At 31.5% G+C, this 16,090-nt stretch overlaps 2 non-coding genes across 2 annotated transcripts; both read right to left on the bottom strand.

The window, feature by feature from the left end:
- Positions 1-1,306: 1,306 nt before the first annotated feature.
- Positions 1,307-1,380, bottom strand: TRNAW-CCA (transfer RNA tryptophan (anticodon CCA)). The gene has a single exon. It is a non-coding gene; the product is annotated as a tRNA-Trp (tRNA).
- A 165-nt stretch (positions 1,381-1,545) lies between these two features.
- Positions 1,546-1,619, bottom strand: TRNAP-UGG (transfer RNA proline (anticodon UGG)). Its single transcript has one exon. It is a non-coding gene; the product is annotated as a tRNA-Pro (tRNA).
- Between the last annotated feature and the right edge of the window lie 14,471 nt (positions 1,620-16,090).

The following is a 16,090-nucleotide window of genomic DNA, read 5'->3' as shown; positions in this document are numbered from 1 at the left end:
TATCCTTCTTCTAACAGAGCAATGAAATTTCACAATCAGTGTAAAATTTTAGTACTAGATTTTTTTCTTCTTTTTTCATTGATTGTCTCTATGTAGTCAAAAATCCGATAGAAAATTTTGCAAAGTTTGGGTATATAAAAATTTTTTTTATATTAAATTTTTAGAGTAATAGTATAAAAGGAAGGTTCTTAACATTTCAAATTATTAGTTTTGGATTAGAAACTAAAGATCCATTAAAATCGGAATATGAGAAAAGGGTTTCTAATAATTAATAAAGTAGATAATTCATAAAGTAGATTTTCTATTTTAATAATTCAATTATTGCCAAATCAATAAATATATTTTTTGTGGTTGTTGAAGATCTTTTTTTCTATTTTCTTCTACATTAATTCAAAGTGAAATAAAATGAAATAACAGAGTTATTATTCTTTGTTTGAATATTCATAATTTTTCTTTTCTTTTTCCAATATAAACAGAATTCTATTGGATATCTATAGAATAATACTAAATATTTTCATTAGATCAGTTTACTTAATTCCTGAGTTGATTAAGAAGTATGTTGATTTGAAATCACAGGATGGGTAGATGTAACAGATGAGGAATTTATTTCTAAATTATGTTACTCTATTTCTTTTTTTTTTTTTCGTCTCTAATAATTGAATTTATTGAGGAATTGCCAATTTTGAATTGTATCTTTCAAGTAGGATTTTTTATCTTCTTTTTTCTCTCAAAAATGGAAATTTAGGGAAGTGCTTTATAAACATATGTATAAAAAGAACGAACATATTTCATTTAGTTTCTATATGCCCACTATCACTAGTTATTTCGGTTTTTTACTATCGGTTTTAATTATAACCTCGTCTCTATTTATTGGTCTTAGTAAAATACGACTTATTTGATTTGTAATTTTGAGAGGAATAGTAAATTTTGGTATAAGACATTCTAGAATTCCTTACTATGTCAATTTACAATTCTCGATCGTTGAGATTTATGATCAATACAGATTTATGTTTAAGGCTAGATATTATATTACCTTTCTTTTTACTTTTCGAACAAATAAAAATGATTGAAGTTTTTCTATTTGGAATCGTGTTAGGTTTAATTCCTATTACTTTGGCTGGATTATTTGTAACTGCATATTTACAATACCGACGAGGTGATCAGTTGGATCTTTGATTCATTAATGTCTCTTTTTTTGTGATTCCCTATTTATTTAGTTTAATCCTAATCGACAAGGATAAAATTCAGACTTTCTTTTGAATGTTCAATTATTTCAGTGTAATTATCAGGCGAATAATACTAGAATCACGCTCTGTAGGATTTGAACCTACGACATCGGGTTTTGGAGACCCGCGTTCTGCCGAACTGAACTAAGAGCGTTTTGTTTTCATAAAATTATATGATCCAAATCCATTTTGCATATAGATATTCAGTATGTATGTTCAATTGGAATTCGTCTTCACAGGTTCCCGGTTTATTGCTCATCTCATAGAATATGGAATATTATAGAATACGGAATATCATAGAATAAGTAATTGTTAGGGATAGGGATGACAGGATTTGAACCCGTGACATTTTGTACCCAAAACAAACGCGCTACCAAGCTGCGCTACATCCCTTTTCCATTTGTTTATAGTGTTATTGTAAAGAATCTTTGTCTTGTTTTCCACATTTTTCTCTGTTGATATATATCAACAGAGAAAAAATACTTAAATAATAAAAAGAAAGGAGGATTTGAAATGCGAGATCTAAAAACATATCTTTCCGTGGCACCAGTAGTAAGTACTTTATGGTTCGGGGCTTTGGCGGGTCTATTGATAGAGATCAATCGTTTTTTTTCCAGATGCATTGATATTCCCCTTTTTTTAATTTTAGTTATTGACACGGGAAGGGGTGAAGAAGATGAAAGGTCCAATTATATATTAAATATGTGTAATTAACCTACTCTTCTTTTTTTTTTTTTTAGGAAAGATAAAGACGAAAGATTAAATTGGCCTCATTGAAATTCGGAGTGACACTCGGGATCGGGATCTGGTCCAGGCTTCAATGGAATTGAATTATTAATTCAATTCCTATGAAAAAGAAAGTGAAAGCAGAAATCCATAGGTTGGGGCAACAATATCATAAAAAATACTTTAAAAAAACGAAAATACTGGCAATTTGAAACGAAATATAGTTACAGATCCTTGTATTCTTTTTGTACTAGATTCAATTAAATTGGAACGAAATCTTTCATAATTTTTCGAATTCTTCTTTTTTATCTTATCTTAGTTGTTTTCATCTTTTTCTTAGATTCTTAGATTCGAATCCGAAAAGAGTTATAAGTGAATTAAAAACCCAAAGGAGGGTCATGTCCAAGGGTAAAGATATCCGAGTAAGTGTTCTTTTGGAAGGTACTGGTTGTGATAAAAAGAGTCTAAATAAGGAATAAAGCGGTATTTCTAGATAGATTACTAACAAGAATCGACACAATACGCCTAGTCGATTGGAATTGAGAAAATGATGTCCCCGTCGTTATATAACAACATATGCTAAAGAAGAAAAAAAATACAAATCCTTTATTATAATTATATTTATTTAAATCAATGTTATTTTTGGAATAGGAATAAATAAACTATGGAAAAACCTAAGCGACTCTTTATTAAATCCAAGCGATCTTTTCGTAGACGTTTGCCCCCGATTCAATCGGGGGACCGAATTGATTATAAAAACATGGGTTTAATTTGTCGATTTATTAGTGAACAAGGAAAAATATTATCTAGACGTGTAAATAGATTGACCTTAAAACAACAACGATTAATTACTGTTGCTATAAAACAAGCTCGTATTTTATCTTCGTTACCTTTTCTTAATAACGAAAAACAATTTGAAAAAAGCGAGTCGACTGCTAAAATTACTCCTTTAAGAAAAAAAAATAGAAATTAAAAATTCGAAATCCAATTTGAATTTAGATTCGAATTAAACATGGATTGATGTTTTGTTCAAAATTAGGATAATTCCATTTGATTTTTTTGTTGGAATAAAAAAGATAATAGGTAACGAAGAATAATTTTTTAAGCATGGTTGTTTATTTTGATAGCTTTATCGTATGATAAAGCTATCAAAATAAACAAATTTCTAGTCTATACCTTCCTGCAGTAAATAAGGGGTTTTAAGTTTTTATGATATTATCGGCAATCATAAAAAGACAATTCTCTTTTAATATAGCAATTTGTGCAACTATTTTACGATTAAGAAGCAATTGCTTGGTGTATAGACTATTCATTAAATTATTATAAATATAAGATACTTTTTGATTCTCGCGAATTACTGCATTTATTCGACTAATCCATAAACCACGAAAATCTCTTTTTTTCCTATCTCTATCCCGATGAGCCGAAACTAAAGCTTTCAATTTCTGTTGAGTAATAGTTCGGGTAAGTCTTGAATGAGCTCCGCGAAAACTTGATACGAATAAACGAATTTTTGTCCTCCGTTTGTGAGCTATATATCCTCGTTTAATTCTGGTCATTTAATAAATGATATTTTCAGGAATAACTTTTTCATTTTTCAGTTATTCTTTTTTTCTTCCTAGTCTATTAATAACAAAAATGGATTCTTCCGATGTATAAAAAAAAATTCCAACGGCTCTTGCTACTATAACCGCCCCAACCACGATTTTTTATATTAAACATTTAACCTCAAAATCAGAAATTGTATAGATACTAGATATCAAATAAAATAAAAATAGTAAATGAAATAGGACACATATTTTTATAATGAATTGGTGGGTTCCTTCGTTTCTATGATTTTTTTTAGAAATGACCAGGTCCTCTCTATACACCGGAGCCTTTTTATTTTCATTTTTGATTCATTTAATGAATGTTATTGTTAACTTGTACAGTTCACACTCTGTGGCTCTACCCATGCAATATTGAGTAAGTAGGTTTTTTCACAACCAAATCTAATTCTATAGTAACGGTATTTAATTATGAAAATTTGCTGGGTAGCTGACCCTCTTATTCCATTCTTACAAAATCCATCAAAATACATTCATTAAGGACATACTTTATTTTTAATTGAAATAGTATTTTCTCCGCTTAACGGGTAACTTTTTTTTGTTACCGATGGGAAAGTCCTTCTCATATGAAATTGCAAATGTGTATTATTGGTTTTGCACCAATCGAAACCATAAATTTTATACAAGATAGAAGAATGTAAAGAATTATATAATTATATAGAAAAGAATTATATATTAAGTTAAGATAGTGTGAATGTAGTTTTTGCATTCACACTATCTTAACTGATTACCAATACTGAAAAATTTTAATTTGTTTTTTCTTAGTATTTAAGCTGAACGAGTCGCACATACACCCTGGTACACGTTCCTCGACGTTGAGGGCATCCCCGAAGAGCTGGGGATTTTGTGACGTTTCGGATTGGCTGTCTTGTGTTTCTAATAAGTTGTTTCATAGTTGGCATGGTAAGTCGTACTATATATATCTATATTTTTGTATAATGAGCAGGTTTAGATCTATCCTAACCGTGAATTACTTATATTCTATATTCCTTATTTATAGCCTATATTAATTATATATACTATATTAATAGATTAACTCTTAGAGATTTTATTTTAAAATGTAAAGTAAGATAGAGTAAAAAATTAAATTTCCAATCTTGTATTTAATTAGAATAACCTTTGCCACCAATTTTTTATTCAACTGCTACAAGATCTACAATTCCATGAGCTTGGGCTTCTGCTGCTGACATAAAAACATCCCTTTCCATGTCTTCCGATATAACCCATAAAGGTTTGCCCGTTCTTTGTACATAAACCCTTGTGATAGTTTCACGCATTTTCAGTAGCTCTTCCGCTTCCAGGACAAATTCTCCCGCTTGTGCCTCATAAAAAGAACTAGCAGGTTGGTGGATCATTACCCTGATTATATCACTTAAGTAGTATTTCCCTTATCTTGATAAATCTTTTTAGAATTCTTTTTACTATATTGGTAGATTGCTAAAGATTGTCTTTATTCCCAAAATAAAGGTAACAGAAAAGGGACAAAGACAAATAAGATAAAGGGCAAAAAGTATATTCAATAACCGTACAAGCATTTTCTGCGTATTGATGCATACGGCTTTTGTACTTATGCAATTCATTTTTTCCTCTATGGATAGAGTAGAGTATTTTCTTCGATGAATTTTGTTTCTACATTTACAAATTTCTTTTTTTCTATCAAAGAAAAAAGAAGTACAAAATCTACTAGGTCTTTTGGATCCGGATCCTTAAATAATAAACAATAGAATAACCAACTTTCTTTTTGAATCTATTTTTAAATACTACGATGGTTCCGTTGTTTTTTATATCATTTTGGTATTCAACAATCCAAAAGTTTCTTTTTTTTTTCATATATTAAGTTTTCTTCTGATTCAAATAAAAATTGTTACAAGCTTTCTGGTATGAAAAAAAACAAAAAAGTATGCGACACTACTAAAATGAAACTAGGTTTCTTATAGATCAGATAAAATGGAAAATACCCTCTTTTTCATACTACTCTTTCTATATATAATTAAATGATTCAAAAAAATTGCATATGGAATTCAAAATACCATGCTATTATTACTTTGGTTTTTATGGCGAAGGTATAGTATATATAGATAGATATCTATTCTATATATTCTCAAAGAAAAGAATCATTGGCGCCAAGCGTGAGGAAATGCAAGACGTTTGGTAATTGTGCCTCCTGCCAAAAGAAAGGATCCCATTGAAGCAGCTAATCCCAGACATACTGTCTGTACATCTGGTTGTACAAATTGCATAGTATCATAAATAGCTATTCCAGGTATTACCCACCCCCCCGGAGAGTTTATAAACAGAGACAATTCTTTATTCTCTTTCTCTATGCTCAGATATATCATAATACTAATAAGTTGATTCGATATTTCACTATCAACATCTTGACCTAAAAAAAGTAATCTTTCTCGATAAAGTCGATTGATTAGGATTCCATTTTTTCCTTAAAAGCCGTACATGCACCTTTTGATGCATACAGTTCATCAAAAATTATATAAGCAAAAAAGGAATCAATGTGTCGATTTTAATCTTTCTCTTTTTCTAATGGATTTCTTCGAACTAAAAAAAAAGAAGAATATACTTAATTTAGTGAACTATCTTCTCATTGATGTATTGCTTTCATCGAGATCGAAGCCGAATCACAATGTAATTTTCTTGTTTCTGAATGGACTTTTTCAATTCTTTTAGGTTTCTTTTCTACTCTGAGTAAAGATCTGCCCGATTTGGATTTGCACATATAGAACAAATAGTCCAAAACTATGTATTTTTGTTAGAACTTCTTCCTTTTCTGAATTTATTAATGTTTTTTGTAAAATACAATATATAGATATGATAGAAGTAGTGATCGTAGAAATATTACCAATTGGTTTTTTCTACACAGAGCCTGGGTACTTGATTTTATTGGTCCAATTAAGCCAACCATAAATTATTCATAATTTCGAGTAATAATCTGGAAATTTTATCTAAAAATGAAAAAATCGATAGAATAGTACTTCATTACACTTCACGCTCCCCATTTTTTTATCTTTATGATTTCATCATTCTCTTTTGGGGGTGAAAGCGGGGATATCTCGATCGGGGGAGAAAACGGGTAAATCCCATATAACCTACTATATCTGACAAGTCGCACTATATATCAACCCAAGATGCATCTTTATCCCCGGGGGTTCGAAAGGGTACTCTTGGAACACCAATGGGCATAAAATGGACAAATAATAAAGTCATATATCTCACTTTAGTGTGGAAACGTAAGAATTAGCTTATCGTGTTAAAAAAGATTTACTTGATTTTATATTAATATTGCTTTTTTTTATAAAAAAGAAGACTAAATAAAGTCGAGTTGTTATAAATGGGTCATTGGGGTGATAAGCGAATATGTCTGCATTTACTTATTTAAATAGTCATAGAGAAAGTTGTCAACCCCTTTCGTCTCCCCACCATTGCGTATTGTTACTTATCCGGTATAGAATAAATCTGTTTCTTTGATTTCGACAAATATGATTGTTCCATTTTCCAAGAGAATCTACTGAAAGGCTATATTCATTTTTTTCCAGTGCAATAAAGTTACATAGTGTCTATTTTTTGTTGAAGGGGTATTTTTTCATGGGTTTACCTTGGTATCGTGTTCATACTGTTGTTTTAAATGATCCGGGCCGTTTGCTTTCTGTTCATATAATGCACACAGCTCTAGTTGCTGGTTGGGCCGGTTCGATGGCTCTATATGAATTAGCAGTTTTTGATCCCTCTGATCCTGTTCTTGATCCAATGTGGAGACAGGGTATGTTCGTTATACCTTTCATGACTCGTTTAGGAATAACTAATTCGTGGGGCGGTTGGAATATCACAGGAGGGGCTATAACGAATCCGGGTATTTGGAGTTACGAAGGTGTGGCCGGAGCACATATAGTGTTTTCAGGCTTGTGCTTTTTAGCGGCTATTTGGCATTGGGTTTATTGGGATCTAGAAATCTTTTGTGATGAACGTACTGGAAAACCTTCTTTGGATTTGCCAAAAATTTTTGGAATTCATTTATTTCTTGCAGGGGTGGCTTGTTTTGGTTTTGGCGCATTTCATGTAACAGGATTGTATGGTCCCGGAATATGGGTGTCTGATCCTTATGGACTAACTGGAAGGATACAATCCGTAAATCCCGCGTGGGGTGTGGAAGGTTTTGATCCTTTTGTTCCGGGGGGGATAGCTTCTCATCATATTGCGGCAGGAACGTTGGGCATATTAGCGGGTCTTTTCCATCTTAGTGTGCGTCCACCCCAACGTCTGTATAAAGGATTACGTATGGGAAATATTGAAACTGTCCTTTCTAGCAGTATTGCTGCTGTCTTTTTTGCAGCTTTTGTCGTTGCTGGAACTATGTGGTATGGTTCAGCAACAACCCCCATTGAATTATTTGGTCCTACTCGGTATCAATGGGATCAGGGATACTTCCAGCAAGAAATATATCGAAGAGTTGGTGCTGGGCTAGCCGAAAATCAAAATTTATCAGAAGCTTGGTCTAAAATTCCTGAAAAATTAGCTTTTTATGATTACATCGGAAATAATCCAGCAAAAGGGGGGTTATTTAGAGCTGGTTCAATGGACAATGGAGATGGAATAGCCGTCGGTTGGTTAGGACATCCCATTTTTCGAGATAAAGAAGGACATGAGCTTTTTGTACGTCGTATGCCTACTTTTTTTGAAACATTTCCAGTTGTTTTAGTAGATGGGGACGGAATTGTTAGAGCCGATGTTCCTTTTCGAAGAGCAGAATCGAAATATAGTGTCGAACAAGTAGGTGTAACTGTTGAGTTCTATGGTGGTGAGCTTAATGGAGTAAGTTATAGTGATCCCGCTACTGTGAAAAAATATGCTAGACGTGCTCAATTGGGGGAAATTTTTGAATTAGATCGTGCTACTTTGAAATCAGATGGTGTTTTTCGTAGCAGTCCAAGGGGTTGGTTTACTTTTGGGCATGCTTCATTTGCTCTGCTATTCTTTTTCGGGCACATTTGGCATGGTTCTAGAACTTTGTTCAGAGATGTTTTTGCTGGTATCGACCCAGATTTAGATGCTCAAGTAGAATTTGGAGCATTCCAAAAACTTGGAGATCCAACTACAAGAAGACAGGTAGTATAACATTCTTTTGTTCTTTTCTACTTTTTTATAATTTTGAATTTCATATAAAGAACTAGATAAATCTTGATTGGAATCATTGCATTTATTCTTTTTTTTCTTTTCGAAAAGAGCCCCACCCCAAGAAACAGGTATGAAAGCTATAATTGTAAACCACGATTAAATTTATGGAAGCTTTGGTTTATACATTCCTCTTAGTCTCAACTTTAGGAATTATTTTTTTCGCGATTTTTTTTAGAGAACCTCCTAAAGTTCCGACGAAAAAGGTCAAATAATTTTTTATTATCTTAATTGAAGTAATGAGCCCCCAATAGGGAGGGCGCATTACTTCAACTAGTCCCCATGTTCTTCAAATGGATCTCTTAGTTGTTGGGAGGGTTGCCCAAAGGCAGTATATAAGGCATACCCAGTAAAACTTACAAGTAAACCAGATATAGAGATGGCAATTAGAGTTGCTGTTTCCATTATTTTAATTCTAAAGTTTCCAGATCACAATAGATCTATAGGATAAGATCCTTATATTTACAGCGGAATGGTATACAAAGTCAACAGATCTAAATGAATAAAAAAGAGTATTTATGGCTACGCAAACCGTTGAGGATAATTCTAGATCTGGTCCAAGACGAACTGTTGTAGGGAATTTATTGAAACCTTTAAATTCAGAATATGGTAAAGTAGCCCCGGGGTGGGGAACTACTCCTTTGATGGGTGTTGCAATGGCTCTATTTGCGATATTTCTATCTATTATTTTGGAGATTTATAATTCGTCCATTTTATTGGACGGAATTTCTATCAATTAGATTCACAAGAATCGAGTAATTAGTTTATAGAAAGTGAAGCCTTTAGGTTTCTTATTGTTTCTTAGTCTATTCCATGTTGATGTGGTAGTTTGATCGTAGAATTTCTTTGTTTCTGTATTTCCGGAATATGAGTGTGTGACTTGTTTTAATTGGTCCTATTGAAAGTACAGAACATAAAATGGGTCTGTCATCTTGATATAGATGGTTTTATTCCGTCAGATATTTAATCTAGTATCTGGAGCACGGAATATAGAAAATAGATTCTAAAAATCTTAATACTATGATTCATACTAAATATTTAGACCTCGCAACTGGATTTAAAAACCTTTTCAAAGAGTTCTAAAAATATATTGAAAAATTTTGATTCTTTCAAGCTTCTCCAGTTTGTCTTTATTTTGAGCAAAGGACAAACCTTTCCTTGAATTTTTTCATTATATTTTATCTATTCATTGAAGAAGTGATGATCCAGCAATTCTTACTCAGGGAATTTTTGGACTTCGATTAAAAATTGTTTTGAATCATCGTGGTTCTAGTATGAATCTGAGGTTTTTTTTATTCATTCATATGGTCCTAACAAGAGAATCCTTATCAATAATAAAAATTCAAGAATAAAGAAGACAGCAGTAAATTCACATTATACAAATAAAAAGAAGTAAAGAATATTCAAGAGGCCTTAAAAGATCACGATAAAGACGGGTGCGCCGACTTGATATTTTGGCATTATAACAAAAAAGAATAGCTTTCGGATTTTTATTTCTTTTTTATCGTAAGAGAAAATTAGAATCATAGGATTAAATAAAGCAGTTTCAAACTTTCTATTACGGATATCTGTTTTTGTTACAATCAATATTTGGGTATTTTTGTTTGAGCCGTACGAGATGAAATTCGCATATACGGTTCTCTGGGGGGGTTCCTTTGGGTTACCTATCTCAATAAAGTTTATGATTGGTTCGAAGAACGTCTTGAAATTCAGGCGATTGCCGATGATATAACCAGTAAATATGTTCCGCCTCATGTGAACATATTTTATTGTTTAGGGGGAATTACACTTACTTGTTTTTTAGTCCAAGTAGCAACAGGATTTGCTATGACTTTTTATTATCGCCCAACCGTTACTGAAGCTTTTGCTTCTGTTCAATATATAATGACTGAAGCTAATTTTGGTTGGTTAATCCGATCAGTTCATCGATGGTCGGCAAGTATGATGGTCTTAATGATGATTCTACACGTATTTCGTGTGTATCTTACAGGTGGTTTTAAAAAACCTCGCGAATTAACTTGGGTTACGGGTGTAGTTTTGGCTGTATTAACTGCATCTTTTGGTGTAACTGGTTATTCCTTACCTTGGGATCAAATTGGTTATTGGGCAGTAAAAATAGTAACAGGCGTACCCGAAGCTATTCCTGTAATAGGATCGTCTTTGGTAGAATTATTACGCGGAAGTTCCAGTGTGGGCCAATCTACCTTAACTCGTTTTTATAGTTTGCATACTTTTGTATTACCTCTTCTTACTGCTGTATTTATGTTAATGCACTTTTCAATGATACGTAAGCAAGGCATTTCTGGTCCTTTATAGTGAATATGGGTCATAGATATTTGTAATCACTTCATTATCATTTTGTATTTTGGGGAGGATTTTTTTTCATTGCTACAATTATGGATTATAAAACAAAATAAAACATGTATTTAGATATTTTTCTTCAACTTAACAAAAATTGAATTTTTTTTACATACAAAAATAGTTGAAGGGAATTCTCCAAAAAAAATGGATTATGGGAGTGTGTGACTTGAACTATTTATTTGGCCGCGCAGATATATGACTTTATCTTATCTGCCACATTATAATTTACAATTAAATGTGTCTTTTTTCCAACCACCAAGCAAGGCTCTTACAGAGAGGGTAGGCTGGTTTTACTTGAAGAGAATCTTTTCTATGATCAGACTCGATTTTATTCTGCATCAACAGGCTCCATAAGATCCAGTAAAAGAAGTGATGTGATATAGTCTGAATTCTATATAGTATGACAACGCATTCATTTCCTATGCATTGATTTGATTTCTGATACTATTGGAGTGAACAAAGTAGATCTAAAGAACAACGCAAGTTAGGTTATATTAGTAACAAGTAAATTCTTTGTACATAAAAAGTATCAAGATTTTTTTTTGATAGGATAACAATTGCAAAGTTTGAGATCACCCAGAAAGCATTATCAACTTGAAAAGTCTACTCGGGTATTGAGCGTTTACTAAAATTTACTTAAAAAGAACTTAATTTTTTTTTCAATAAAAAATGGTAACTTTGGAAAAAGAGAATAGAATCAAGTTTCTTTTATTATTTAGAATCTTCATATATGTGTGGATAACACATACATTTTTTTCTAGTTTATTCTATAGATACAGTTGAAGAAAAATTTGATTAGTGCTCGAGCCGGATGATGAAAAATTATCATATCCGGTTCTTTTGGAGGATGGATCTATAAGAATTCACCTATCCCAATAACAAAAAAACCTGACTTGAATGATCCTGTATTAAGAGCTAAATTGGCTAAGGGAATGGGTCATAATTATTATGGAGAACCCGCATGGCCTAACGATCTTTTATATATTTTTCCAGTAGTAATTCTAGGTACTATTGCCTGTAACGTAGGCTTAGCGGTTCTAGAACCATCCATGATTGGGGAACCTGCGGATCCTTTTGCAACTCCTTTGGAAATACTACCTGAATGGTATTTTTTTCCCGTATTTCAAATACTTCGTACAGTGCCCAATAAGTTATTGGGCGTTCTTTTAATGGTTTCGGTACCTACGGGATTATTAACAGTACCCTTTTTGGAGAATGTTAATAAATTCCAAAATCCATTTCGCCGCCCAGTAGCAACTACCATCTTTTTGATTGGTACTGTAGTTGCCCTTTGGTTAGGTATTGGAGCAACATTACCTATTGAGAAATCCCTAACGTTAGGTCTTTTTTAAAATTATAAGATTGGTTTCATTTTGAATTCATTTTGAAATAAAATATCATGACATCTGTATTGTATATCTAGGGAGAATTCTTTCTGAACCTACTAATCCCTAGATACATCTATTCCTTTTTAGATATATTCTGACCATTAGGATTTGTTCTAAATATTTAAATTACATATTTTGACCTTTCATTTTGAGTTTAGAAAAAAAATCAATTTGAAAAAATCCTATGTCAATAGATTTCAATTTTATGCAAAATACTTTTGTATTTTTAAAATGTCCAATATAGATTTTCCATCTTCTACGCGAAAATGTTCAAATTTCAGAAGGTCTTCTTGACTGTTATTCAAAAGTTCTAATAATGTATGAATATTGGATCTTTTGAGACAATTATAGATCCTGGGAGGTAATTCTAATTGGTCAATAAAAATAGATTTCAATGCTATTTCTTTTTTATTTTTCCTTAGTTTATCTTTAACCAATATATCATGAAAAGTAAAAAGGGGCAAAGTCACTTTGTCTTGATTTTTTTCTAAATGAAAGTTATCTTCTTCTGCGTGTAAAAAGGGAAGAAATAAATCAATCAAATTTTGGGAGGCTTCATAAAGGGCTTCCTTAGGAGTTAAACTTCCGTTTGTCCATATCTCCAGAAAAAGTATTTCTTGTTTTTCATTCCCATTGACATAAGAATGAATACTATAATTTACATTTCGAACAGGCATGAATCTAGCATCTATATCATAACTTCCGTCTTGAAAGTTTTTTAATGTTTTTATACGATACCCACGATTTCTCTCAATTTTTAATTCAATACACAAATTAACAGGTTCTGTTACGTTGGCTATATGTTGTCTATTATCAACGATTTCCACCGAGGGTGGTAAAATGATGTCTTGAGCGGTTATATATCCAGGACCTTTGAAAGAAATCCATGCGTCCTGTGTTCCATACATATTACTTTTCAATACAATTTTTTTCAAATTCATGAAAATTTCATGTACTGATTCTTCAATACCTATTATGGTAGAATATTCATGTGGTATTTTCTCTGATTTTACACGTGTGATACATGTTCCCTCTATTTCTCCGAGTAAAATTCTTCGGATTGCAATGCCTATTGTATCGGCTTGACCTTTCATAAGTGGGGACAGAATAAAGCGTCCATAATAAAGACGCTTACTGTCTATTCGTGATTCAACACATTTCCATTGTAGTGTCCGAGTAGAGACTCTTAATTTCTCTTGAACCATAGTAATTATTTTGATAAAACTCTTGACTTGTTTTTTTCTCTTGAACTATTTTTAATGTTTATTTTTAGTTTTATACACGTCTTTTTTTAGGAGACCTACATCCATTATGTGGCATAGGAGTTACATCTCGTATAAAATTTAATAGTATACCACTTCTACGAATAGCTCTTAATGCTGCATCTCTTCCGAGGCCAGGCCCTTTTATCATGATTTCTGCTCGTTGCATGCCTTGATCCGATACTGTTCGAATAGCATTTCCTGCTGCAGTTTGAGCGGCAAAAGGTGTTCCCCTTCGTGTACCCTTGAATCCACAAGTACCCGCGGAGGACCAAGAAATCACCCGACCTCGTACATCTGTAATAGTCACAATAGTATTGTTGAAACTAGCTTGAACATGAATAATTCCCTTTGGTATTTTACGAGTATAATTACGCGAACCAATACGTACATTTTTACGTGAACCTTTTTTAGGTATAGATTTTGCCATATTCGATTATTTCAATACAATATTTCATTAAAAAAAAAAAAATAAGATAGATCTAGGGTATGGAGATATCCATTTCATGTCAAAAACGGATCCTTTTCCAATTCTTTTCGAATTTGATATTCGATTTTTTCTATATTCTTTTTATTTGCTTTTGATTAATATCAAATACAATTTTTGAAATCAAAGTTAAAAGTTGAAATATCAATAATATTTAAAAAATGGATTTTTCATTTTCATAGAATAATATATATTCTAGATAATTTTATAATTTTCTCTCTTTTTTTATCTAGTCTATTTTTTTAGAAAGCTTCTGTTTGTTCAAATATTATCCTTGTCTTTGTTTATGTTTTGGATTGAAACAAATTACTATAATTCGTCCTCGTCTTCGAATCAATCGACATTTTTCACAAATTTTACGAACCGAGGCGTTTATTTTCATATTTTACATTCCTTAATTAGTTAATCCAAAATTGTGGAAGAAAATAAAGGTTCCTTACATTTTGAACGTCTATTTGAACGTCTATTAGTGGCTTTCTCAATAAAATAGAAAATAAAGTTGAGATTAAAAAACATCCTAATTCAATTGAGTGACTTCTCTTTTTTATTTTCTTATCGTATGTCCAGAAAAAGTATTGGAAACATATTCTAGAATAGAAATAAAAATCCAATTTGCATTAATTGTATATAAACCTTAAACCCCGGGCAAATAATTTATGGATAAGTTATTCATTTAGTAATTAAATCTTCGTGAATTTCCCTTTTTTTTACAATTCCAGTGAAATCCCTTCTTACATTCATCAATAAATATATCTATCTAAAAAAAATAGATATATTTCTATCTATGAGGGATGAAGTTCTATTAGAAACTTGCGTTTTATCTCTCTTTTTTTTTTTTACATAAATGAAATGGATACAAGTTTCTCATCGAATTCGGATATTAGAAAGATTACCATATATAACATAAAACTTCGCCGCCGATTTTTTCTAATCGAGCCTCTCGATCTGTCATTATACCTCTAGAAGTTGAAAGAATGACAATCCCCATGCCTCCTAAAATTCGAGGGATTTGTTGATAATTGTAATATATTCGTAGACCAGGTGTACTTATTCGTTTTAAATTGAAAAAACTTTTATATGATTCTTTTCTATTTCTTCGATACCGTAGAGTTAAAACTAAAAAATATTTGTCGTTTTCTCTATGTTTTCTGATGTTTTCAACAAAACCCTCTCGTAAAAGTATTTTTACAGTTTTTTCTGTAATGTTAGTAAAAGGTAATTGAACCATTCCTTTTTTATTCATGTCAGCATTTCGTATATAGGTTATTATGTTGGCGATAGTGTCCTTCCCCATGGTAAACGAAAAAAATTGTTGCCTCTTACTTTTTATATAATCAACATACTCCTTACATAAAATGATATTTCTTATTTGTGTATTTTTTATCTATAGATAGATCTTTATAACTCATTATAGCTCATTGACTAAGTTCGTTGAAATTTCTATTGTGACTATCATCGACTATTGTAAAATAAACAATTCAAAAAATCGAATAAAAGAAGATATTCAACTAAAGCAAATAGAAAATTCAAATAGAAATTCAAGTATCATAATGTTTTATTTATGTACAAATCACATCAATTACTATTTGTACTGTGTGTTGTAAATAAAATAGACATGAACCTTTTTTTTTGATTTGACCAAAAGACAAGGCTTCTGTATAGAGGTTCTTCTTTATCATAAGAGTCTATTTTGACAAATCAATAAAATATTGAATTGATTGAATTCTTCATTAAAAAAGAATTTTATTATTATTATGAATTATTGAATTCATTTAATGAATTCTAAAAGAAATGAGTTGAACTTCATTTTACTAAGAATTCAATTTTGTAATATTTCTTTATGCATTACTAT

The sequence above is a fragment of the Vigna unguiculata genome, unplaced genomic scaffold (genome assembly GCF_037176805.1).
Source record: "Vigna unguiculata cultivar grain cowpea cultivar isolate G323 ecotype 2 unplaced genomic scaffold, ASM3717680v1 ptg000246l, whole genome shotgun sequence".
Lineage (NCBI taxonomy): Eukaryota > Viridiplantae > Streptophyta > Magnoliopsida > Fabales > Fabaceae > Vigna > Vigna unguiculata.
This window is presented reverse-complemented; position numbering and strand designations above follow the sequence as displayed.